This window comes from Macrobrachium rosenbergii, chromosome 55 (assembly GCF_040412425.1).
Source record: "Macrobrachium rosenbergii isolate ZJJX-2024 chromosome 55, ASM4041242v1, whole genome shotgun sequence".
Lineage (NCBI taxonomy): Eukaryota > Metazoa > Arthropoda > Malacostraca > Decapoda > Palaemonidae > Macrobrachium > Macrobrachium rosenbergii.
Genome location: NC_089795.1, coordinates 27100774 through 27127767, shown reverse-complemented (window position 1 = coordinate 27127767; position 26994 = coordinate 27100774). Strand labels below are relative to the sequence as shown.

The 26994-nt window shown below is 38.2% G+C and overlaps 1 long non-coding RNA gene across 1 annotated transcript in view; it reads right to left on the bottom strand.

Annotated features, from left to right (window-relative positions):
- Window positions 1–26494, bottom strand: part of LOC136835714 (uncharacterized) — a 437685-nt gene extending 411191 nt beyond the window's left edge. The window contains exon 1 of the long non-coding RNA XR_010852252.1: window positions 26313–26494. This is a non-coding gene — a long non-coding RNA (uncharacterized lncRNA). The remainder of the gene's footprint in view (window positions 1–26312) is intronic.
- Window positions 26495–26994: the final 500 nt, after the last annotated feature.

Here is a 26994-nt window from a genome sequence, read left to right as displayed (position 1 = left end):
TTAATATTCATGAATTACCAAACAAAATCTCTATTTATTCTTTGTTCAAGAATTTACATGTAACTAACACCAGCGATATTTCATGGAAAGAAATTCCAAACTCTTCAGAGTAGGGCAGGTTACGCTGGAGGTTTCGCTTAAGTTATTATGACAATGAAAGGAAATGTCACTAAATATTCTGATTTACGAAATCTATTATTGATCAGATCCCGGAAATTATATTTATAAGTGATCAAATACAAAAAATCTCAAATAATTACTGATAACTGAAGTCAACTGATAACTTAAGTCAGTACATTAACACTCAGTTAAGTAGTTTTAGATTTATTTTACTCTGGGCAATACGTATTGCAGAATTTTTTGCATTACAGAATATTAATGGCAAGGAATAATGGAACACAACCCCACAGCGTAAAACAATTAATTAATACCTAATAAAGCAGACGTTCGCAACTAACCTTTAGGCGCAGCGCATGGTCAGCAGATGAAATATTTTTCGATGTCCTTTTGCCTTTTAGTCACATATACTGACACAGAAATATAAAACTCTTTAGCAAGTGACAATGGCCAGATCTGCTAACAAAAATCACAACCAATAAAGTGATTCACCTGATCTTGCTTGCCTTAAAGAATTGCAGACTTAACCTTCGACGGTGTCAAATTCTTGAGCGGCACTTCATTGGAGGGGTGGGTAGTCTTCGGCTAGCACGCTGTTGGCCCAGCGTTCGACTCTCCCGGCCAACGAAAGAGGTGGATGAATTTTTTCTGGTGGTAGAAATTCATTTCTCGATATAATGTGGTTCAGATTCCACAATAGCTGTATGTCCGTTTGGTAACCAATTGGTTCTTAGCCGTAAAATACGTCTAATCCTTCGGCCTTGCCCCTGGGAGAGCTGTTAATCAGCTCAGTGGTCTGGTTAAACTAAGATATACTTTTTAACTTTAAGCGGCACTTCCTTCTCTGGATCACGAATTAGGAATATGAACCTCAGGCGGAAGGGTTTGGCGTAGGGTCTTCTCAGTTTCAACTAGGTGTTGCTTTGCCATCGCTTAGCATGCTATTTCTTTCGTTTCAAATCTGTTTAACCTGCATAAAATGCAGTTGTTTACCTCTTCATTAACCTTTGGATACGCTAGCCTCCTTTGCGAAAATATAAACCGCCTTGCTGCTGGTATGTGCACAGCTTACTTCTGCATACTTTTGGTCTTAGTGGCGGTTTCCTAGCATCAAATTACATTCTATTCTCCTTTCCTGACCAAGGACTTAGGAAAAGTTAAGTATGTCTTAGTTTAACCAGACCACTGAGCTGATTAACAGCTCTCCAAGTTATAAAGGTATACATAAACGGTTAGGAGTAATAATACAGTACTCTGTGTTTAAGAGCTTAGGAGCCTAACTATATTTTGGAGTGCCTCTTATCTTCGAGCTATCAGATTTTCTATCGTTCAATAAATATTAATTTCTTTTGGCTTTCTTAACAAGATATGACAGTATTTGGGTGACTGGTTTTAGGTTTTATACTGAAGCATATACATGTATATACTGAGGTACAAATATATACTGTATGTATATATATGTATATTATTGTGTGTGTAGTATAAGATGTTTTTATCCATCCGTTGTCAGCTATATATACAGTATATATATATATATATATATATATATATATATATATATATATATATATATATATATATATATATATAATATATATATATATATATACATGCGTGAAACGAGAGCTTAGTTATTAAAATCTATGTCCTTCTAGTATTTTGTGAGTCTGACCTTTAACATTTAACTGACTCCAAAGCGGTTCCCTTAACTTCTTAACTGAAACTGTGATTTTTTCTTTTTCTTTGCCTTTTCTGCGTTTCGTTTTGCTATACATAATACATTTTCCTCTCCTTTACTTGAATGAATTGAAACTTATCACTAAAAGCTATTGTTTTCACGAATTACACTAGTTATTTTTACAAAGATTAATCCCTGAATGGAGAGGCTGCATGAAGTAAAAATCTCATTCAACTGCAAAATCACTCCTTGGTGACCCACATATGCAAAGCTCTTCAGTGCTTCTTCCCCTGCCCCAGACTCCTTGCATTTAATGAAGGGAAATTATTTGGTCAGAAGAAAATTTGCATACTTACTGGATGAACCACCCTAATTGGAAATTCAGTCGTCTGAAAATCTCTCTCTCTCTCTCTCTCTCTCTCTCTCTCTCTCTCTCTCTCTCTCTCTCTCTCTCTCTCTCTCTCTCTCAGAAACTAGATATCTTAACTACAGTGAGTAAAGAAATGTAAAAATATTTTTGACCTTAAAACATATTGGAATGTCAGCTTTATTTTTAGAAAATGTAACACTGTCCCTCGTCAATAAAATTTACCAGTGATAGTCTGACATCAGATATCTTAACTACAGTGAGTAAAGAAATTTAAAAATATTTTTGACCTTAAAATATAATGGAATGTCAGCTTTATTTTTAGAAAATGTAACACTGTCCCTCGTCAATAAAATTTACCAGTGATAGTCTGACATCAGATATCTTAACTACAGTGAGTAAAAGAAATTTAAAAATATTTTTGACTTAAAATATAATGGAATGTCAGCTTTATTTTTAGAAAATGTAACACTGTCCTCGTCAATAAAATTTACCAGTGATAGTCTGACATCAGATATCTTAACTACAGTGAGTAAAGAAATTTAAAAATATTTTTGACCTTAAAATATATTGGAATGTCAGCTTTACTTTTAGAAAATGTAACACTGTCCCTCGTCAATAAATTTACCAGTGCTAGAGTCTGACATATTTTCATAATCTAATTTATATATAAAAAAAAAGATGTCACATTGTCGGGGAATTCATAAAGGAAATAGTCCATGCAAAACGGTAGTAATAAAATGAATCAATTCTGATTTTTTTTTTCATGCATTACGATTCCAATTAAGGCCGAATCTCCCTCTGGTGCCAATAGATTTAACGTCTTTTAATCAGGGCAATAAACGCTCCTCTATTTCACCTACGCTCCGGACAATTCATTCCCAGCGTAGATTAACGCAAATATTCGACAAGAAAATGAACGGCGATTGGGCCAGGTAATACATCATCATAATACGAGGGTTTGAAAATCCTGCTGATTACTGCAAGAATGAGGACGAGGAATTTTGATGTACCGTAATATAATGCCATTTTTCACCTCGCTCGCCCCTACTTTCATAAAAGCGTTCATCTCTCTCTCTCTCTCTCTCTCTCTCTCTCTCTCTCTCTCTCTCTCTCTCTCTCTCTCTCTCAATATCTGTGTTCTTATCTGTCCATCTATCTCCATTGCTGCATTTGTCACAAACAAGGAGGACAGCGAAATGATGAAAGAACCCAGGGGGAATAATAGGAATGATCCCTCTAAATTACATACTCTAAAATTATAACCCCTAAAATTACATTCTCTAGTCCCGGGAGAGAGTTTATTCGGGGGAAAATTTATGGTCGTGATTCTCACCCTATCCAAAGAATAAATTTGCTCCGGGCCAGGAATCATTCAGGTGAAAACGTTCGTATGTTTGTATTCATAAAGTGTACGAATATGCAATAATATTTTACATAAATGTGTGTGCGTATGTATATTATATATTGTATCTATCTATCTACCTACCTATCTATCTATCTATCTATATATATATATATATATATATATATATATATATATATATATATATATATATATATATATATATGCATGTATGTACATATGCATACGTTTGTCACGTACTGTACAACGTGGCATTTTTATATACAAAATATTAAGCCAAAAATATCGTTTAATATCCAATTCACTATACCTCGGGAATAACTTACTCCCAGGCAGTGGTTCGAATCTCAGTGGTGACGAAGCATACATCAGTTATAATTCCCCTTTGTGAGTAAGTTATACCTGGGGTATATTGATTTAGATATTGACCGATATTTGTGGCTTGATATCTGTGAACATACTGGTGTATTTGTATATGTGTACTGTGTATATATATATATATATATATATATATATATATATATATATATATATATATATATATATATATGTGTGTGTGTATATATATGTGTGTGTGTGTGCGTGTATTTAAGTGTATATATAAAAATTTGTTCACTAATTTACACATAAGTATTTTTATACAATCAAATAGAGACCCTTAAATACTGACTTGGCTCTTCCTTGGGATTACCTCACGCCAGAGAGAATTATGACTGACAAGTGCATTTGGCCCGGCCAGGATATGAGTCTATGCCTTTTTGGGTTTGATGCCGAGATGACAGTGACTTCTCCATTATGGATAAGGCACTTTCATCTGTAATTCAAACCCAAAGGCATAGGCTTGGATACTGAACAGAGCAGATGCACTTATCATATCTAATTCTCTTTGCGTGTAGAGTTATATTCCCAAGGCGAAGGGAATCCAGTTTTTACAAATAAAAAAAAATAATATATATATATATATATATATATATATATATATATATATATATATATATATGTGTGTGTGTGTGTGTGTGTGTGTGTGTATGCATATGTGCGTGAACATGTATGTGCGTTTGTTTGCGAGTGAGGATTTGCAATTTCCTAGCACAAACGGATACGACGCATTGCTAAAACGTTGAAAAACTGAATTGATAACGAAATTTCTGACGCTTGTACAAGTTCTCGAGGAAGGAATTCGTTTCTTTTTTTATTTTATAATTTTGTGCGCAAATAAATAATGACGAATAATTAACTTCTTAACTATATATTTTGGATTATTAAAAAACTATTGTGTAGTGCATGGCTGACCTCTGACTCCCCATGGTTGTAAAGGTTAGTGATAAGTCTTTTTTTTACATTTGAAATATCATTTTCATCAGATCATCATCTTACTGAGTGTTTCTTTACGTACTACTCTTAAAATTGTTATAGAAACCAAGCTCGTGTTTCCGAATGCCCCTCTCTCTCTCTCTCTCTCTCTCTCTCTCTCTATCATTTTCAATGGAGATTTATTTTAGATAAGTGAGTTTTAGGAATCCTCCCTCGTACTACGATAACGGAAAATAGTAAGAATTTATAACCACCATAAAATCAATCTACGTTGAATCTTTTCTCATAACACGAATATAACAAGTAAAAAATGCGCCGAAATTTCTTCGGCGCAATCGAGTTCTCTGTACAGCATATAATGCTGTACGAAACTCTCAGCCACGGCCCATGATACTCTCAGCTGCGGCCCATGAAACTTTCAGCCACGGGCAGGTGGCACCTGCGTTGTTGGCACCTATAGCGGTGCCACATGCGCGATCATGGCCAACTTTAACCCTAAATAAAATAAAAACTAATGAGTGTAGAAGGCTGCAATTTGGTATGTTTGATGATTGGAGGGTGGATGATCAACATACCAATTTGCAGTCCTCTAGCCTCAGTAGTTTTTAAGATCTGAGGGCGTACAGAAAAAGTGCGGAAGGACGGACAAAGCCATTTCAATCAATTTTCTTTAACAGAAAGCTAAAAAGGACTGAATTATGATGTTAGTACTAACATCATAATTCTTTAACAGAAAACTAAAAAGGACTGAAATATGATGTTAGTACTAACAAATGAATACTAGTATGCTGTTGTCCCTACTATTTTAAATAAAGACAAGGAAGTAACTAATTTATTATGGTTATTATAATCGTTAATGGAAAGCTACACAATAACATGGAATATGTAGCTTACTACTTAGGCACAGTATAATTAATTTCCAACTTCTTTCAAGATTTCTGTGACCTGAGTTGAGTCCTCGTATCATATTCAAAAGATATTTTCAATACCGACATGTTAGTAGTAGCATTATTAATATTTGCAAAGCTTGCAAACACCAATATGGAAAAAGCAAAATTTACGTTTACTATCTCTACAAGCACGCAAGGAACAGGATGCTTGTTTTTAAATGTAGAGAGAAACGTAAGGAGTAAATCCACTGACAAATATAAACCTAAAATAGGAAAAGTAAAGAAAGACTAATAAACCAACGAAGGAATACATACATAGAAAAGAGCAGCAAAAAAAAAAAAACATTCTAACCGAACGTGGGAATGGCGAGGGAACAAGACAAGACGCAAAGAAATAGAAAGCAAGCGTTGCTTGTGAAGCGCACATCTGGCCGCTGCATTTCTCGCCTGATCTCCCACACAATTACCCACTTTGGGAGTAAATATAATAAAACGCCTTGACGTCATCGCCAGGCGTCACGCGGCTGGATTTTTTGGTGGCGTTTCAGTAACCTGGCAAACAAATCAGATCACACGTGAATTAAAGTCTCCCTCTCTCACTCTGCCCGCCGCTTCCCCTTCTCTGCCTATCTATCTATCTATCTATCTATCTGTCTATCTGTCTGTCTGCCTGTCTATCTCTTAACGACAAGTTTAACTCTTCTTTACTCCTACTTGCCCGAGCCGCGGTAAGCTGCCCTATGCAAATTAGCTCCTGAATAAGATTATCCAATAATCTTCCCCCTTGCTCATTTCCTGGATATCGTATCTTGCCATGTGCCGAGGAGATGTGAGGGCTCGGTAAAAGAGAGCGGTTTTTTTATAGTTTATTTCGCATTTTTTTTTTTTTTTACATTCTTTCAGTGTATTATATTCACGGTTTTGAAGATAGAAAAGTTAATCAATGGATCTGATTCGCCTTACGATAACAAACCTGTCTCCTAAGATTTAAGTGATTCGGAAAATATAAAGGATGATCAGGGTTCCACATTATTGAAGTGTATTTTGTGAAAATCTGATCAAGCTGGTTAACTCTTGAGTTGGTAATTTCCACACGTTTTCTGTACGATTACTAAGCTTATAGACTTCTTTTTTTTTAGCTGACTATAAAAATCCCCATATTAAATCACTGTATATAATAGTGATTTGCTTCTCCTGTTACTCGGACGCACCACCAGTTGCAACGATATTAAATGCAAATATTTACCATCAGGTCTATAAAGACAGATTCCATTACAAACTTTAGCTCTGGTTTAAGAGCCAAGCTTCCCAGTTATTCCCATGAAGTTTTCCAAACGTTTGTAGGTATATCTGCTAATTAAATCTGGTTATTTAAAGCCGGATTTAAGTTAAATGTCATCCACTTAGAGAAGGTTAGGATGCACGAAATCGGAGATATTTCTGACATTTTGAAAGCACAATTTCATCGTCAGTTAAAAGCACGTAGGAAGAAAGAGGCAGACTCGGGTCACCCACACACATATATATTCAAGGGCACGCAAAAGGCCATCCCTGGCGAGACCATAACATTTGCAGTGTTGTCATAATGCTCATTAACGTTCAGTCGCAGAGCTGTAAGAAGCTGTAACATTTAGTAATATTCTTTTGTGGATGGGTGTGCGAATCTTTTGTGAAATGGCGTATGAATTAACATTCTGTCTTTGAGCTGTGGGAAGTTATGACTTTTATTAACATGTTGTCAATGTTTGTATGATTATCATTTAATTTCCCATTATATTTGTTTGTTGTAATTCATAAGTTATTGTGTATGTTCATTCTATACTCTGGATTTTAAATCTTAAAGTTAACATCCCCTCCTCTCCGCAAAAGATAGAAAATTATATTCCTCGTCTTTCAGACAGCAACTGGAAATTAATCATTACTGATATTTTCTCATCCTTGAATTATGAGCACCAATGTTTTCATAACTCATTTCAAACAGGAATTTAACACAAGCATCCCATCTTAATATTTCTGTCACCTTTGGTCCTTATCCACTCGATGCATAATCCCACTCGATCAAAAGGAATAACTTAAGAATGGACCAACACACGGAAGCCGACAATGTCTGAAACCCAGGGATTTTGATTTTCAGAAATCACTAAAGCTACGTTGCAGGGTAAAGAAAGAAAAAGTATCGCTACGAAAAGATGCCGCATCAGATCTTGGATTATAAGTACTCATAAGTTGTATCAGAGCAAAAAATGAAGACGGAGGTATTGAGATTTTGAAAGTCCGTAGGTGTAAATGAAAACTAACAGACCAAAGCATTTTGTCCAGAAAGCGGTGCCTTCGTCAGTTTGAAATGATGGTTTTTTTTTTTATCTAAAAAGCTTTAGAATGTGTGTGTGTGTGTGTGGGTAAGATACTTGTCTAGAAAGCTGCGCATATAACTGTGTCGTGTGTTACTCTGTGTGGTTAAGAGTCGTCTATTGGCATCTCCGGAGGCGACAGAAAGCCAAGATTGTGTATATAAATGTTTATAATGTCGCATATACATACATGTTTTACCTACAAGAGTCAGAATGGTCTTAAGAGACATATATATATATATATTAATTGGCATCTCGATGTCGAAGGAGACCCCAGGGCTAAAACATGCCAAGATTTGCTATTTATATACCTTTAAAGTGTTTATAGTACTCAATCACAATCACACATACACACGGATAATCCCGACACCTATGTTTTTCATGCTCATGCGTATGAACACACAGATATATATATATATATATATATATATATATATATATATATATATATATATATATATATATATATATATATATATATGTATACTGTATATATATCGGTCTGCCTGTCAGGCATTCTTACTCTTAACTATATACCCAAATCAATACTGACCTCAAGGAGAAGAAGAGGCAGATCCGCAACGCGGGCCCCAAGCAACAGCGCCTCTGCCATTAGGCGTAAGTGAATCAGCCTTCACGGTGGCATTAAGAAAAACGAGTCTCGGATCGCCTCAAATCCCTGCCTGGGGACTTCAATTATGATCTGTGGGCCGCGGCATACGCGTTTTTCCTCGTTACAAGTTTCATAATGTGAAAAAGTAGGAGTCAAATGAAATTACAAAACGCCATCACTCACTGTTTTCTTAATGAATTAGAGGTTTATTGCTCCTGCGTGGGCCTCCCCGCCGCTGAACTTCGAATGGAGTTGTTTCGTCACACGAGTTTTTTTTTTTTTTCTCTGAGTTTCCTCCTGTGAGCAACGCTCTTCGTCTTCATTAACATAGTTTTTATCTTTCTTTCGCGTTTTGTCAACGTCGCCAGATTAATTTTTAATAACAGCGCCGGAATTATAAGATCTTGCCGGATGCCTCAGTCTCTGGAGGGAGAGGGTGGGTTCGGTGGTGGGGGATGCTTGCGACTCCCCTGAGCGACTGGAAGTTTCTATTGAAGTCGTTAAGTCAGCTGCTGTATAATTGTATGTTTTATTTCCAGTTTTTCCTAACGTTGGGTGGCTTCAGAGGACAGATAAGGCAACAGTCTCTTTCACTTTTATACTTAGATTTATGAATCGTGGACGTACCCTCTCTACTGAAAACTTCTGTACTATAAGTGAGTTGCTTGAAACGCCTAAACAGAAGACTTACCGGCAGTGCATTTAAACCCCAAACACATATGGCATTTTCCTTTTACTTTTATTTTTACTATTAATTTTACTTTCAGTTTTCTGTAAAACAAAACTGTTGTGCCGGCTTTGTCTGTCTGTCCTCACTTTATCCTGTCCACACTTTGCTCTGTCCACTCTTTTTCTGTCTACCCTCAGATCTTAAAAACTACGGAGGCTAGAGGGCTGCAAATTGTTATGTTGATCATCCATCCTCAAATCATCAAACATACCAGTTTGCAGCTCTCTAGCCTCAGTTGTTTTCTCTTTCATTTAAGGTTAAAGTTAGCCATGGTCGTGCGTCTGGCAACGCTATACGACAGGCCACCACCTTGCCGTGGCTGAAAGTTTCATGGGCCGCGGCTCATATAGCATTATACCGAGACCACCGAAAGATAGATCTATTTTCGGTGGCCTTGATTATGCGCTGTACAGAAAACTCGATTGCGCCGAAGGCACTTCGGCGAATTTTTTACTTTTTTTTGTATAAATGTTCTAAAATAAACGCATAATCCTTACACCTTCCTCTTCCAAGCCAATACCATTCTGGCCCGGTCAGACCAGTCATCTTTCCTGTTTCCCAATCGGTATCTGATCATACACCTTCCCCGTCGAACTAACTCATATTATATCCCTAAAACCCTTGCCATCACCTTTATCACATTTAATTTTATACAAAGGAACGATTATCCCTCTCACAAACCTTGAACTATTCCTCATCCAAAAGCACATTACACACCTTGGTCAGCCGTTCATTCAGTCACGCTTCTTTGTTCACCATAATCCAGCATCTCACTGGTGATATCATCCATTTCAGCTTTTAATTGGCCTCATACATCCTTTGCAGTCACTTCCACGGGAATTCGCAAAATCAGCCCTTCCACTCTTACGTCACCAGCACTCCTCTCTCATCGACACTGAACGATTCTTAGTCCAAGAACGACATTATCTTGAATCGTACATCCGATAATTTAATTGCTCATTCGCCTTGTCGTTTTCACTTGCTACCACTCACACAGACAAACACATGAGCATGTATGTATGTATGTATATATATATATATGTGTATATATATATATATATATATATATATATATATATATATATATATATATATATATATATAGATATATAGATAGATAGATAGATAGATAGATAGATAGATATAGATAGATATGTATATATATATATAGAATGTATATATATACATACATATATATATATATATATAAATATATATGTATGTGTATATATATATTGATATGGATATAGATATAAATATGATCATTAATTTCCATCGTATAATAAACAGACAAATAGGGTCATAGTAGTTAAATAGGTTTGATGAAAGAAGCCAGGATAGATAAGGACCATGGAATGGAAACTGAAAAAGCATAGGAATAATATAGTATTGTGTACAAATATTATACTTATATACATATACATAGTGTGTGTATGTGTATGTATGTACACACTCAACGAAGAAACGTTGATAACCACTCATACATGAAAACCCGAATGAATGAAAAACAGAAAGGAATGGGCGATTGAAATTTAGTGACACATTCTTTGGAAAATACAATTCATAGGTTAGTGTAATTACATAGAAGCATTTTCATTATTCTTCGGTGGGTATTTGGCCGCTCATTTGTTTCTACTTGTTCAAAAAGGAAATATTTGTTTTTTTACATAATTAGCAAAAATACGAAAATTAACCAAACTAGGTCACTGCGCCTGGATTATCAGTGTTGTATCCTCTTTTTCGTTAAGAGAATTGTGCAGACGTATGGAGAGTTTACTTTAATTTCAGAATGTTTTGATAGGTTGAGATGACCCCTTTGTGCTTTGAGGAAAAACTAATTAAATTACCAGAGAGAGAGAGAGAGAGAGAGAGAGAGAGAGAGAGAGAGAGAGAGAGAGAGAGAGAGAGAGAGAGAGAGAGTTTGTAAGAGAAGAGGGAGGAGAATTATTCCAATTATTCTAATGTTTTTCGCCTTTTTCTCATTTCCTTTCGGGTGCAAATTAATGCCGTAATGAGCAGAGAAGCATTCAGAAAAAGCTCCCAGGCTGCCATGTACCTGTATTGATACTCTAATAAAATGTTCAACTAGAGCGAATTCCCTTTTATCCATTCATACCTTTGCAAATTGCTAAACGACTTTGCCCGGGACGACTTCCAGTCGCTGGGGAAAATGAATAGACGCATCCGCATCTTAAAAATAGATCTTCCAATTACCGCGTTTTATGCCGTCTGAAGCTCCCGTCTTCAGAAACTGCATATGTTACAGAATATCTCGAACCGAGGAAAATGACAGACATATCGAATATCTCCCCAGGACAGAACTGCATATGCATGCGATATATTTTGAGGGGCAGAAAATGGCTGGGACTCCTCCGAAATCCCATCATGGTTAAAACTTGCGCCTAGAAACGCTTCCGTAAGATGACAGACAGGGAGGAACTTTTATTATATTACGAGCTTGATGGCGTGCGCTACGCTGCGTTGGAATCCGCCGCTGCCCGTCGTATCTCCCGTACCCTCCCGATCCCCTGCCTAACCCGTCCCCACCAATAGCGGACAAACAGGTTTGCAGGAGAGTGTACAGTATGTGCCAAATCTCTCCTACCCTCCCGATCCCATACCTATCCCTCCACCACCTGGGGCGAACAAACAAGTTTGCAGGAGGAGAGTGAATGTGTTAGGTCTCCCCTACCATCCCGATCCCCTACGTACCCCGTCCCCACCAATAGTGGACAAACAGGTTTGCAGGAGGAGAATGGATGCGTCATGTCTCCCCTACTCTTCCGATCCCCTACCTACCCCGCCTCCACCTGGGGAGGACAAACAGGTTTGCAGGAGGAGGATGGATGTGTCATGTCTCCCATACCTTCCCGATCCCCCTACCTCCCCCGCCCTCACCCGGGGAGGACAAACAAGAAAGATTCACTAGGATTTTATTATTATAGAGAGATAGATAGAGAGATTAGGGGCGTGTCCTGATCACACGCAAGTTACGAAGTGAAATTTTATGACGTATTGTGCAGGTCACAATTTATTTGATTTCATGAAATCTGAGCTGTCAGGCCAAGCACTGGGGCACTTTCGGCCAATCAGAGCCTAGGAGAGGAGTTGGATGGCAAGGTACAGAGACCCAGGAAATAAAGGAAATCCAGAACGAGGATCTAAACGTGAAATTAGGAGAAAACCTCACTGTTGCTCTAAGAAGTGATAGCTAGACAGGTTGGACATCAAGACTGGAGAAAGAGAATGGGAATGAAGGTAAAGTAAAAGGCTTAAAAGCGCAGTGCAAAGGTGGCATTACTTCACTAAAGGTGTCTGCCGTTAATAATGGAGTTGATCTGAAGTGATTATGTGAAGTCTTTTATTTTCATCGCAATGCACTGAATGTGGTCACTCACCCACTCCACTGAATTCTCGATCCTCAGAGATTCTCATTGCTGATGATACCTTAGGCCTACTCCAATGGCCTGTTGCAAGTTTTTGAACCTTGCTTCGATTTTTGCTCTGATATTGCTAGCCTCGTGCTTATGGGTGCAATCTTGAGTTACACATATAGAAAATGATGGTTCACAGAACCTCGTTAGATGTTTCACTGAAGGTGAGGAATGAGCACACAGTTAGAAACTGATTGCCATAATGTAGCTTTTAAAATTTGTATCGCCAAGAATATTTTCAGTCAAAAATTAAACCAGTAAAGCGGTCACATTTTAAGTAGATAGTAATTTCCTGTGATTATTAATAATTTGAATGGCCACATGTACCTTCCGAAAATATGAGGTGACAGTAGCTTTTACATTTACTCCCAATAAGTGGCATTATCTTGCACACACACACATAAATATATATATGTATATATATGTATATATATATGTATGTATGTATGTATGTATGTATGTATGTATGTATGTATGTATGTATGTATGTATGTATATACATATCAGTGGGTGTGTGTGTGTGTATGTGCGTATAGTTGCTTTGGAAGTTACGGAGCATCAAGAGATTCTCTGCCATTTAACTGAGGTAAAAAAAAATTATTTCTCTTCTATGACAGAAAATGCCATAAACATCATGAAATGCATGAAGCATTACGGTCTCGGAAAGAGAATACAAATTAAATGGAAAATAGGCAATTTTGCGGGTAGTCTGAGAGACAAAGTTATCAACTTTGCAACTAAGCTAGAATTACACAGTCTAGTTTTTAATTACGGGAGAGAGAATGAGCAATGAAGCTTTTAAAATGGAAACGTATCCTTTTTCAGCATATGTTAGCTTGGGAAAGAAAGATACATAATTAACATCCGCTGGAGTTCTTATGAAGGTTCTGGTTTCTAGATATTCTGAAAAATCGCGTTTCATCTTAGATGTCTCTGTTGGGGGTAGCGCTGCCAGGGCACCTCACGTGGTGAATTGCAGACGTTGCTAAGGGGTATTTGAAACGTTCCTTCGGGCCCTAAATGTACCCCCTTTTTAGCCTTTTACTTTTTTCCAATTTCCGCTTCCTTGCCTAAGCTTTATCATCAAATCTCTCTGGCCAATACTCCTTAGCACAACTGTTGGGCATTCTTCATAGGAGGGGTAGGTAGAGCTCTCGGCTAGCACGCTGCTGGCCCAGCGTCCGACTCTCCGACCGGCCATTGAAGAATTAGAGGAATTTATTTCTGGTGATAAAAATTCATTTTTCGTCATAATGTGGTGTCTGGATTCCACAATAAGTTGTAGGTCCCAAGCTGCTAGGCAACCAGTTGGTTCTTAGCCACGTAAAGTAAATCTAATCCTTCGGGCCAGCCCTAGGAGAGCTGTTAATCAGCTCAGTGGTCTGGTTAAACTAAGGAATACCTACTTCTTCCAGTTCCACCTGTAAAACCTTGCCCTTTCATCTTATTTGGATCTAATTAATTTTGTTGTTCAGCCACTCTGGGAAGTGCGCCTCAGTGCTTACCTTGCCAGGCTAAATATCATGAACTAAAAATTTATAGCATCTTATTTATAAAACACTAAAAAAAAATATATAAAAAGAAAAGAAAAAATATGGCGTTTTGAAATTGCAAACTGAACCAGAGATGTGGAAAATATAAGAAATTTAACAGCAAAGGACTCGTAGGTGTTTGTAATGTAGGAGTGTTGAAGGATTTTGTTTTTATCCGAAGGAAGCACCTGCAATAATAGAGTGCTGACAAAAACTGAGAGTCTATTTAAGGAGACGAAACGCCACCTACACCTTTGTGACACCGGAACCCACAGCTTTCAGACAAAAGCTAATAAGCCGTACAACAAAAACTGACACGGATTCCTGAGTCCAATGTGTACACTGACCGAGTACGTTCTGGCTGCATCCTCTTCATCCGAAGGAACTCTTCCTTCAGTTTTTATTTAATTTTTAGTGAGTATATTCTGACTGCCTTCTCTGATTCTCTCGCCTTTCTCCAGTTTGTTACCGTCTTTCTATAGTTTATTTTATGAAATTAACTTCCTGACCTTGCTTTCTGATTATTAGCAAAAAACCTGCTTTCGAGAATGATCGATTGGAAGTGAGCTGCTGCACCATCTTGGCTGTTCCACAGTCCAAGCTTCACTTTTTACCCTGGAAAATGTGACTGTTTGTGTGTGTGTGTGTGTGTGTGTGTGTGTGTGTGTGTGTGTGTGTGTGTGTGTGTGTGTGTGTGTGTGTGTTTGAGCAAGAACATTCAGATTTTCATTCATGAAAATATCATGCATGATGAAAATATCTTAGTCTGAATTTTTTTTAGTAGCGAAAATAAAATACAATCAGATTTTGGAAAGATAGTAATAAAATTTAGGCTGTGCATCAGACTGATTTTTCCCAATGAACGAGTAAAGCCTTTCTATGAGGCTCATGCTATCAATTTCCCTTTAAAAATCGATGAAATATGTCTGGAAAAACCGTTCCGGTCACATTTCATTCAACAGCATATCAATATTAGTTGTTTACTCTTCCAAATTTCCTCACAGTCAGAAGTGTCTTATAGCAGCTAACTTTGCCTGGTAATCTTAACGACCAGACAAAGATCTTGGAATAATGATAGACTAATCTTCCTAAAATATCGACTGGGCAAATATCTTAAAACACGAATGTATAAGACCTCCTAGGACAGACACTTCTTAAGAACTTATCCGGTAACGAAGATATGCCCATCACCTTCGAAATTATACTTCCCAAATTTCTCAGAACTCAAAGTGGCCAATTTGTGTTGCCCGTTGTCCTGGAAATACAAACAGGTAATGTTAGCGCAGAGGCAAGCCAGTCTTCACAGAATTATTACCTCGGCAAAAAATGTACAGAATATAGAAATGACAAAGATCCTGTCCTACTAAAAACACGACAAATCCAAGATTCTGGCATACAGATATCCTTCAATCATGAGCGTAGAAATATCCACGAACACAATAAGTCAGTATCTTGGATATAATTACGGACAACATTTTTTGAACACAAAGATCAAAGCCTTCCTTGAATAAGCATTAAGCAAATATCCTTGAGCACCGACATGCTAATCCTCCTGGAATAATGATTAGGCAAAGATGCAGAATAACAACCCAGATTTCTTAGAAGTACATGAAAAGGTACGCGCCAATCTTCCTGGAAGTGTTTCTTCTGCTCTGAAGGTGCTTGCATGGCAACTTAATAAGACTTTCTCTTCTATATTTGGTGTTCCCATTACGAATGTAACAATAGTGGTGGTAATGATATCCTGTTCAATACTGTTGTTGTATCATCAGAGCTTATCTAATAAGTTTCTTTTTTAATTTGTCTTACAACTTCTCTCTCTTTGGCACAAGGGGGAGGAGCAAGTGGCCAACATTCAAGATTCCGCGATAGTGACAAATACAATGCGGTCATGTGTGTACCTGACTGGTATTGTGAATTATACGCAAGGCATACGGTGAAAAGTTCATTGAGATGGCTAAGGTCTAGTCCGGGAAGGGTGGCAGATGAAGAAAATCTATTTCAATGTTCATGTATTTTGCACTACTGTACTGTACAAGGGCCTTCAGAGGGCCACCTCTGCTATCAGGTGAACTTCCTTCACCCACATCTCAACAAACCTCTTTGTATAATTATTTGTATTATTATACCAGTAATATACACGCATAATTTCTGAATATTTTCACCATCTCTTCAGTAGGAACATCGGCCATCTGCTCTTCCCACGTGTGTCATATAAAGTATAAGAGAGATTAAAAAAGTAATGTCTACGATAAACTCTGCTGAAGCAGTAATAATATTCAACAGAACATGTTTTGAAGCGTCTTTCTTCCCTAGAGATGACAATAATAATAATAATAATAATAATAATAATAATAATAATAATAATAATAATAATAATAATAATAATAATAGGCCCACGTTCGATTCTCCGCCCGGCCAATGAAGAATTAGAGGAATTTATTTCTGGTGATAAAAATTCATTTCTCGGTATAATGTGGTTCGGATTCCACAATAAGCTGCAGGTCCCGTTGCTGGGTAAACAACTGGTTCTTAGCCACGTAAAATAAGTCTAATCCTTCGGACCAGCCCTAGGAGAGCTGTTAATCAGCTGAGTGGTCTGGTTAAACTAAGGATTACTTAACTGCTGTCTCCCCTTCTCTCCCGATCCCCTACCTAGCCTACCCCCCACCTGGGCGGACAAACAGGTTTGCAGGAGGAGGGCGGCTGTTTCCCCTACCCTCCCATTCCCCTACCTACCCCACCCCCACCCGGGGTGGACAAACCAGTTTTCAGGGGAAGGGTGGCTGTGTCATGTCCCCTACTGTCAACAGAGGGATGACAAACAAGATCCACTCGGATTTTGTTATTATTATTATTATATTATTATATTATTATTATTATTATTATTATTATTATTATTATTATTGAAAATAATGGTTGTTTATACGGCATTCAATTTACATAGAGTCTTCTCTATTCTTATCTTCTATTCATCAGCGTGTAGCTGGTGTATCAAGTTTCCTAAGGACATATAAAAGTTTTCTTGTTATTTCAGTTTTATTACCTCTGACGTTTCGACAAGGGAGCTCTGGCCATTTGGCGGTCATTTACAAAGAGAGAATGGTAATACTACTGAAATAACATGGAAACTTTACGTGTCCTCAGGAAACTTGATACATCAGCTACACGCTGATGAAAAGAAGATAATAAGAAGAATAGAGAAGACTGTATCAATTGAATGCCATAGAAACAGCCATTATTTTCAATAATAATAATAATAATAATAATAATAATAATAATAATTATTATTATTATTATTATTATTATTATTATTATTATTATTATTATTATTATTATTATTATTATTATTATTATTATTATAACTGCTCCCACCACTAAAAAGAGCAACCATGCAAAGTAGCCGCCGTGACATTGTGTTGTTGCGTTCAACCCTCGTTTGCTAGTTCCGCGGATAGCTCCCAGTCTACTTCCCACCAGTCCACTCATCTGTAAATGGGTACCAGCTCTGTTGAGGTCAAGAAAAATGACGGGGGGCTAGTGACCCTAACACTAAGGATTTCTTTGAAAAACCTGAAGGCTGTACCCATGTAAAGGAGCCCATATCAAAAGGGAAACAAGTGTTATATACGTGAAATAGAATTTTTTTTATTATTATCACTTTTTTTGTTGATTTTTATTGGGTTAGTGGCGTTGTAAAAAAAGAGAATGATTATTCATCATATACACAAAAACCTTTGAACGACAGTTATGGAATCAAACTTTGGTGGTAAACACAGGATAATTTTTGTCTCACATGTTAGACAAATAACCATCTCCTGCGGCAATATGTTGTTTGGACAACTCTCCGGCAAAATGAATTAATCATAAATGTAAATTCATTTTCAACAACAAAGGCCACTGAATAGCGGCCGGTATTTCCAGCCTATACAATTCACCCTTTCCCCGCCACTAACAACACCCTCATCCATATGCCAACTGTATCTTCTCCTGAGCAGAGAAGTGTGGGTAAAGCGGATGAATATTTTATTCTTGAAGGTTCATGCTTAATTTCTAGCAGCAAGTTAATGTAGATATAATGTAGATATAAACACGACCCACGTACTAGCAAACACAAGGAAATACACAAGCGCACATACACAGACACGAGTTTTGATTTTCAAAGCTCGACTACGAAAAAGGTTAAAGGTCAAAAGCTCAAAAGTATAAAAATCTGTCGAATTCAAATATATTTTACTCGAGCTGGGATAGATCCATCCTCTACATAAGCAGAAAAGTATTTTAGGTTACACTGCTTTTTAGTCGTATACACAAAATCCACTGGTCGACTTTACTAGACACGGATTCTTCGCATTTTTAGATAAAATAATCACTCTAGCCTTGAATCCGAGAAAGTAATAAAAGGTAATATACCATCGAACGAAGGCTAGAATGGGCCTAATCCATCTCGGGAAAAATACACCTGAATCCGGCAGATATATGTAAGTTTAGTGGGAACAGACCTCTATCCTTCTTCGTTACTGATTTCTTAAGCTGAACATCACCCCAGCCTAATGTGAATGAGTTCTATTTTTATTCAGTGGGCGTTGGGATTTCATTTTTTTTTTTCTTTGCCCTTCTTTTTCGATTCGAGGCTGTATGGTGACAAACATATAGCGACAAACATAGAAAAGTGTGCAAGAAATCACGAGAAGTTAAAAGGTCACTCTAGTTTATTAAGAATATAAATACACAAATAGTTTTATATATATATATTATATATATATATATATATATATATATATATACATATACATATACAGTATATACATATATATATATATATATATATATATATATATATATATATATATATATATATATATATATATATATATATATATATATAAGTATATATAATATATGTATACATTTATATATATATGACATATATATATACATATATATAGGCTATATATACATACATACATACATACATACATACATATATGCGTAATCAGTAAGATTCTTAAATATTTTTCACTGTCGTTAAACCGACCAACAATCTTCTTTAGGAATAATATGTCGTATTTTACTGCATAACGTTTGCTTAAAATTCGTATTCAACTCCCGCCGACTGCTGTCCTATTGGTTTAACTTCTGCTGTCGCTAAAGTATTCGCAGCTTTACTCAATTCCCGTTTCCTAAAACTTGCTGAACTTAGCTTCCACGGGCGATTACGGGTTTCAGTTCCAACAAAAGTTAAGATTTCCCCCCGGTCTATGGCGAAACCGTACGGGAATCCTTTCATCTCATTTTTGGTATCTCGAGGGTATTTCCTAGAATCTCTCGTAACTAAGATACTCCAGTCCGACACAGAATAATAATGGAAGTACCATTTTTCTAACTGAACTTTAAATACCAAGTTCAGTGGCATATTAAGTGACAAATAATCCAAAGCTAAATACATCACCACTTTTAGTTTTCTGCTACAGAAAACTGTTGAGATGGCTATTTGTCTGTCCGTCCGCACTTTTTCTGTCCGTCTTCAGATCTTAAAAACTACTGAGCTTAGAAGGTTGCAAATTGGTATGTTGATCATGCACCTGCCAATCATCAAGCATACCAAATTGCAGCCTTCCAGCCTCAGTAGTTTTTCTTTTATTTAAGATTAAAGTTAGCCATAATCGTGCGTCTGGAATTGCATAGGTGCTAATAACACAGGCCACCAACGAGCAGTGGCTGAAAGTTTCATGGACCGCGGGTGAGAGTTTCACTGGCCGCGGCTGAGAGTTTCATGGGCCGTGGCTGAGAGTCTCATATACAGCATTATACGCTGTACAGAAAACATTTTTTTTTAAATTCCTTAGTTGATATATTTTACAAATGTTTCCTTACCAAAGACCAGACTGCAGAGACTATTCCAACAAATTGACTTGCTTGCAAGCCTTCACAGTTACAGCCACTCGAGCGCCGTGACAGTATTTATGTTGCATCGAGAGAGGGGGAACTCTATTGCTTAATTCCTCATCCTGTCATAAGCGAAGGAAATTATGCTTTGCACTTCCAGAGGCATTTGTTTGAAAGGGGATATCATCAGCTTATTTGTGGGTATATGCTGATTCTGCATGTTAATTCTCCTATTTTAACAGCTCCGAAATACTTTATACACAACCTCTCTTCACACGAGTTTTCTGCGACTGACAATTGAAAGATGAAAAAATGACGTATTTATTTAGGATAATTATCTCTAATACAGTACTTCGAACAAATGTTACGTTAAGAGATTGCCTCATAAAAAAGGAACATCACTTACTTTAGCATTTTAATATCATCAGCTGATTTGTGGGGATATGTTGATTCTGCATGTTAATTCTCCTATTTTAACAGCTCCGAAATACTTTATACACAAACTCTTCTTCACACAAGTTTTCTGCGACTGACATCAATTGAAAGATGAATAAATGACGTATTTATTGAGGATAATTATCTCTAATACAGTACGTCGAACAAATGTTACGTTAAGAGATTGCCTCGTAAAAAAGAAACATCACTTACTTCAGCATTTTAATAAAAAAAAAAAAAAAAAGGTTTTAAATCATTCCCGAAAAAAGTGGCAGCAGCCTGTTATTTTCATTCCCCAGGTGAGCGAAGATTGAAATCTTGCTCCTTCCCTCATGTAGCGTCCTATTTCCCTTCGAGGCTAATCCCATTACTGCTGTAGATTCGGAGGATATCGGAAAGGGGGAAGCGTCGCAGAATTGGAGACTTGTCGTCAGCGCTGATTGCCTCAATATTTGTGCAGAATTGTATACATTTCTCCAAGTGTCGCGCCTTCATCTGTTTTTCCTTGATAACATTCGGCTCATGGTTGCCACCTGTCAGAGCTGTTTGTTAGGGGCGAAATAGAGAGTAATTTTTTATAGGAGCCAGATTCGGCGAAGGAAAATAGAAGTGGAGGCGAGGACGCAGGAGAAGACGGACAGAGACAGTTACGGCAGGGGAGGTGGAAAAAGGAGGGGAAAGAAAAAACAAAGGAGAAGAGCAAAACGAATAAAAATAAAGATACAACAACAACAACAACAACAACAAACAATAATGATCATAATAATAGTAATTAGATTTCTTTCTAATACTCGATGACGATCAGTAAACATCAAGCAGAGAATCTTCTAGCGGTCTTAAAGGCCATTACAAATAATTCAGCCATTTAAAATTCTCAGTTAAATTTTTTGGAATTTTGTCTTAGTCTTCCAAGACCTTTTTAGTTTTCTGTAAAAGAAAACTAATGAGGTGGCTTTGTCTGTCTGTCTGCACTTTTTCTGTCCGCCCTCAGATCGTGAAAACTACTGAGGCTAGAGGGCTGGAAATTGTTATGTTGATCATCCACCCCCAAATCATCAAACATACTAAATTGCAGCCCTCTAACTTCAGTAGTTTTTATTTTATTTAAGGTTAAAGTCAGCCATAATCGTACTTCTGGCACCCCTATAGGTACCAACGACACATGCCACCACCGGGCCGTGGCTGAGTTTCATGGGCCGCGGATACGAGTTTCATGGGCCGTGGCTGAGTTTCATGGGCCGAGGCTAAGAGTTTCATGGGCCGTGGATGAAGGTTTCATACAGCATTATACGCTGTACAGAAAACTCGATTGCGCCGAAGAAACTTCGAAGCATTTTTTAATCGTTTTTACCCTTTTCTCGATAACACGATTTTGTCACATTTTTTTTTATGTCTCCTACAGATCAATCTCTTAAATTCTTTGAACACGGCTTAAATGTAAACATCGTTAAAAACCACACACTTTTTCGCTTCCGATTTTGCAATTTCCCTAAATATGTACAAAAATATGTACTTTTCGTAATCCGCCGTTTTGAAGATGCCCCAAGTCTTTTAGCTGAAATATGGGTTTGTTCCAGAGCAATATCTTATACATTTTTGGTTTTGTTCAAAGAAGTTCCCATGATTTAATTATAAGAATTTTCTCCATGAACTTGTTCATGAGGATTATTAAAAAATACCCTAGTGTTTTCCTATGAAGAATTTCCTTACATATCTCTACGTCACTTCGTAAAGACTGTCCCTGTATCGTGGGTTTGGCCATAAGGAATAGATTTCACAAAGTTGAGTATATCCATGAGGAATATTCATAGATATCCTTGTCTTTATCATTATGGAATATCCTTATATTTCCAGGGATTTATACAGGAAAATTAACTATAAATTGCCATGGATTTACTAAATGAAAAATATCACTGCTTATGCCTGGTTCGTCCAAATCAATCCTCCCTCTAACCTTGGGTTTGTTCATAGAATATGCCTTAGTTTTCCCTATATCCCTACATATTTAGGTTAATTCATGAAAAGTATCCCTAGATATCTGGGTTTATCTTGTTCCAAGATGCTGTTTAATTGTGTTCTTCATATACTTGATGATTTAATTGCTACTATGAGATCATTTTACTTATTGTCTTTATTTTCGATCATTACTACTCTATTCGTCGAAAACTCTTTATGAGATCAATAACCCTATTCATTTTAGAAAATGCGAGAATAATAATAATAATAATAATAATAATAATAATAATAATAATAATAATAATAATAATAATAATAATGGTAAGAATCCCTCTTTTAGACAATTGCTATCGAAAGAAATCGCAGCATCAGCTGCACTAATCTTGTGCAGATTCTTCCCTATTTTCCTTAAAACAGTTTTCTTGCTGTTACTACAATTAGCGAGTACGCAGTTCAGCCATCTAACATTATTTCGCCTCAGTAACACTGATACCTTCCATGTTGTATTAACAAACTCCACTAAATAAACACTAGATGAGAGACCTCTTCTCGACATGTAGGATTTGTAATTAACACGAGAATTCCCCGAAATCACAAGAAACGATACTGTACCCAGGAATGGCAGTGCACCTCTTTCTCTGTGCCCAGGAATGGCAGAGCACCTCATTCTCTGTGCCCAGGAATGGCAGTGCATCTCTTTCTCTGTGGCCAGGAATGGCAGTGCACCTCTTTCTCTGTGGCCAGGAATGGCAGTGCACCTCTTTCTCTGTGACCAGGAATGGCAGTGCACCTCTTTCTCTGTGCCCAGGAATGGCAGTGCACCTCTTTCTCTGTGCCCAGGAATAGCAGTGCCCTCTTTTCTGTGCCCAAGAATGGCAGAATGGCCCAGAAGTGCACCTTTTTCTCTGTGACCAGGAATGGCAGTGCACCTCTTCTCTGTGCCCAGAATGGCAGTGCACCAATTGTGATTGGCCTTTTCTCTGTGACCAGGAATGGCAGAGCACCTCTTTCTCTGGTGGAATGTGCACCTCTTTCTTCTGTAGTTAGAATGGAAGTGCACCTTTTTCCCAAGAATGGCAGTGCACTCTTTTCTCAGGAATAGCTCCCAGGAATAGTGTATCTCTCTATGACCAGGATTGGCCCTCTTTCTCTGTGCCCAGGAATGGCAGAGCACCTCTTTCTCTGTGGCCAGGAATGGCAGTACCACCTCTTTCTCTGCCCTTTCTTTTTCTGTGCCCAGGAATGGCAGTGCACTCTTTCTCTGGCCAGGAATGGCAGTGCACCTCTTTTCTCTGTGCCCAGGAATGGCAGTGCACCTCTTTCTCTGTGCCCAGGAATGTAAGTGCCCCTCTTTCTCTGTGGCCAGGAATGGCAGTGCACCTCTTTCTCTGTGCCCAGGAATGGCAGTGCACCTCTTTCTCTGTGCCCAGGAATGGCAGTGCCCCTCTTTTTCTGTGATCAGGAATGGCAGTGCACCTCTTTCTCTGTGCCAGGAATGGCAGTGCACCTCTTTCTCTGTGCCCAGGAATGGCAGTGCACCTCTTTCACTGTGGCCAGGAATGGCAGTGTATCTTTCTCTGTGCCCAGGAATGACAGTGCACCTCTTTCTCTGTGCCCAGGAATGACAGTGCACCTCTTTCTCTGTACCCAGGAATGGCAGTGCATCTCTTTCTTCTGTGCCCAGGAATGGCAGTGCACTCCTTTCTCTGTGCCCAGGAATGGCAGTGCAGGGCTCTTTCTCTGTGATCAGGAATGGCAGTGACTCTTTCACTCTTTCTCTGTGCCCAGGAATGGCAGTGCACCTCTTTCTGTGTGGCCAGGAATGGCAGTGCACCTCTTTCTCTGTAGCCAGGAATGGCAGTGCACCTCTTTCTCTGTGGCCAGGAATGGCAGTGCACCTCTTTCTCTGTGACCAGGAATGACAGTGCACCTCTTTCTCTGTGGCAGGAATGACCCAGGAATGGCAGTGCACCTACCCAGGAATGGCTTTCTCTGTGCCCAGGAATGACAGTGCACCTCTTTCTCTGTACCCTTTCTACTGTGCCCAGGAATGGCAGTGCACCTCTTTCTCTGTGCCCAGGAAAGGCAGTGCACCTCTTTCTCTGTGCCCAGGAATGGCAGTGCACCTCTTTCTCTGTGCCCAGGAATGGCAGTGCACCTCTTTCTCTGTGGCCAGGAATGGCAGTGCACCTCTTTCTCTGTGCCCAGGAATGGCAGTGCACCTCTTTCTCTGTGCCCAGGAAAGGCAGTGCACCTCTTTCTCTGTGCCCAGGAATGGCAGTGCACCTCTTTCTCTGTGCCCAGGAATGGCAGTGCACCCTCTTTCTCTGTTTGACAGTGCACCTCTTTCTTGGCAGTGCACCCTCTGTGGCCAGGAAATGGCAGTGCACCTCTTTCTCTGTACCCTCTTTCTCTGTGGCCAGGAATGGCAGTGCACCTCTTTCTCTGTGGCCAGGAATGGCAGTGCACCTCTTTCTCTGTGGCCAGGAATGGCAGTGCACCTCTTTCTCTGTGGCCAGGAATGGCAGTGCACCTCTTTCTCTGTGGCCAAGAATGGCAGTGCACCTCTTTTGCCTGTGACCAAAACGGCAGTGCACTCCTTTGGCAGTGCACCTCTTTCTGTGGCCAGGAATGGCAGTGCCCCTCTTTCTCTGAATGGCAGTGCCAGGAATGGGAATGGCAGTGCACACCTCTTCTCTGTGCCCAGAAATGGCAGTGCACCTCTGACCAGGAATTGCCCCTCTGTGGCCAGGAATGGCAGTGCCCCTCTTTCTCTGTGGCCAGTAATGGCAGTGCCCCTCTTTCTCTGTGGCCAGGAATGGCAGTGCCCCCCTTTCTCTGTGCCCAGGAATGGCAGTGCACCTCTTTCTCTGTGCCCAGAAACGGCAGTGCACCTCTTTCTCTGTGGAAAATGCATTGTCTCCCTGACATTATTCTGAACTATATATAGACGCTGGCGCAATAATAAACTCACAAACTGCTTCAATTTCCATCACACCTTATCTGTTTCCAATAAACCAATAACGATGTCTTCGAGAACTAAAAGAGTTTTACTTAAACATGTTAAGGGGAAAGATTTTTTTTTCCCGCTGTTACAGTTTGGAAAATGACTGTTAGGCGTTCCAAGGAAAGAAAACTGTCTTCGGTATCATTAATGCTTCCTGACAATTAGGAAGGTGTTGGTTGCAAAACTGGTGGGAGGATAAAAAACAAGAAAAATATCTTTGACATTGTTTGGTGAAACTAGTTTTAATTTTTAGATTCTTCCAAAAATAAAGAGATAATTGCTGTCTTGAAAATAAGTAAATTATATGTATAAAGCCTTTAATGTGTTTATATGAATATATACACATTACACATTATATATATACCATATATATATATATATATACATATATATATATATATATATATATATATATGTGTGTGTGTGTGTGTGTGTGTGTGTGTGTTATTGTGTGTACATATTGCTATACATATATCAGATAGACAGATAGATATATGTAATTGCAACTTGCAAATACTAGAAGGTATTATGCAACAGAAAAATGAGCCTTTATATGGCTTTTACAAGAAAATTCGCTTTTTAAACCAGGTTCCTTCTACATAACTGTTCAATTTACGTTAAACTTCTACTCACTGTAAGATAACTATGCCTTCATGCGCCAACTGAAACTGCACCATCCACCTGGTAAAAAAAAAAAAAAAAATTAATAAATAAAAGATTCTTTTTGCCAAGAAAAAATCTAAATAATACCTGAAGCGATTATTCTTTTCTTAAGGCACTGATAAAAGTTTCCATTAATGTCTTTAGTCGCTTGCCGCCAAACTTGTCACTCAGCAACTAATATTGACGGTAAAACTTAAACGCAGGCCTTCTATGGCTGCCGTTCTGCCTGATCAGAGATAAAGATAGGAGCTGATAAAACACTCAGTCATTCAAAGAACGAAATTAAAGGCAAAATCAGTGGAAGGAAATCAAGGAAGGCGAGGTAAACAAACATGCGTGACTCGAGTTCTATCGCCAATACTTCCCACTTTCCGCACACTCTGGAGGCAACATCCTAAAAGATCCTGGAAAAGCTCCATGCATGACACCACCTTCACGAACTACTAAAATATAAAACTGATACGTAACTCATTAGCGATTGGCGTCATCCAATTATGGGGTAATGACGTCCTGGGTAACACGTCATTATAATTCCTCTGAACAATGGTGCGCTTAGCGGGCAAATTGCCTTCATTTGGAGAACTGAAGTAAATAATCAACCGATATTTGCAGCGAACAATCACAGATTAATTACCAGCTGCGGAGCACAAAT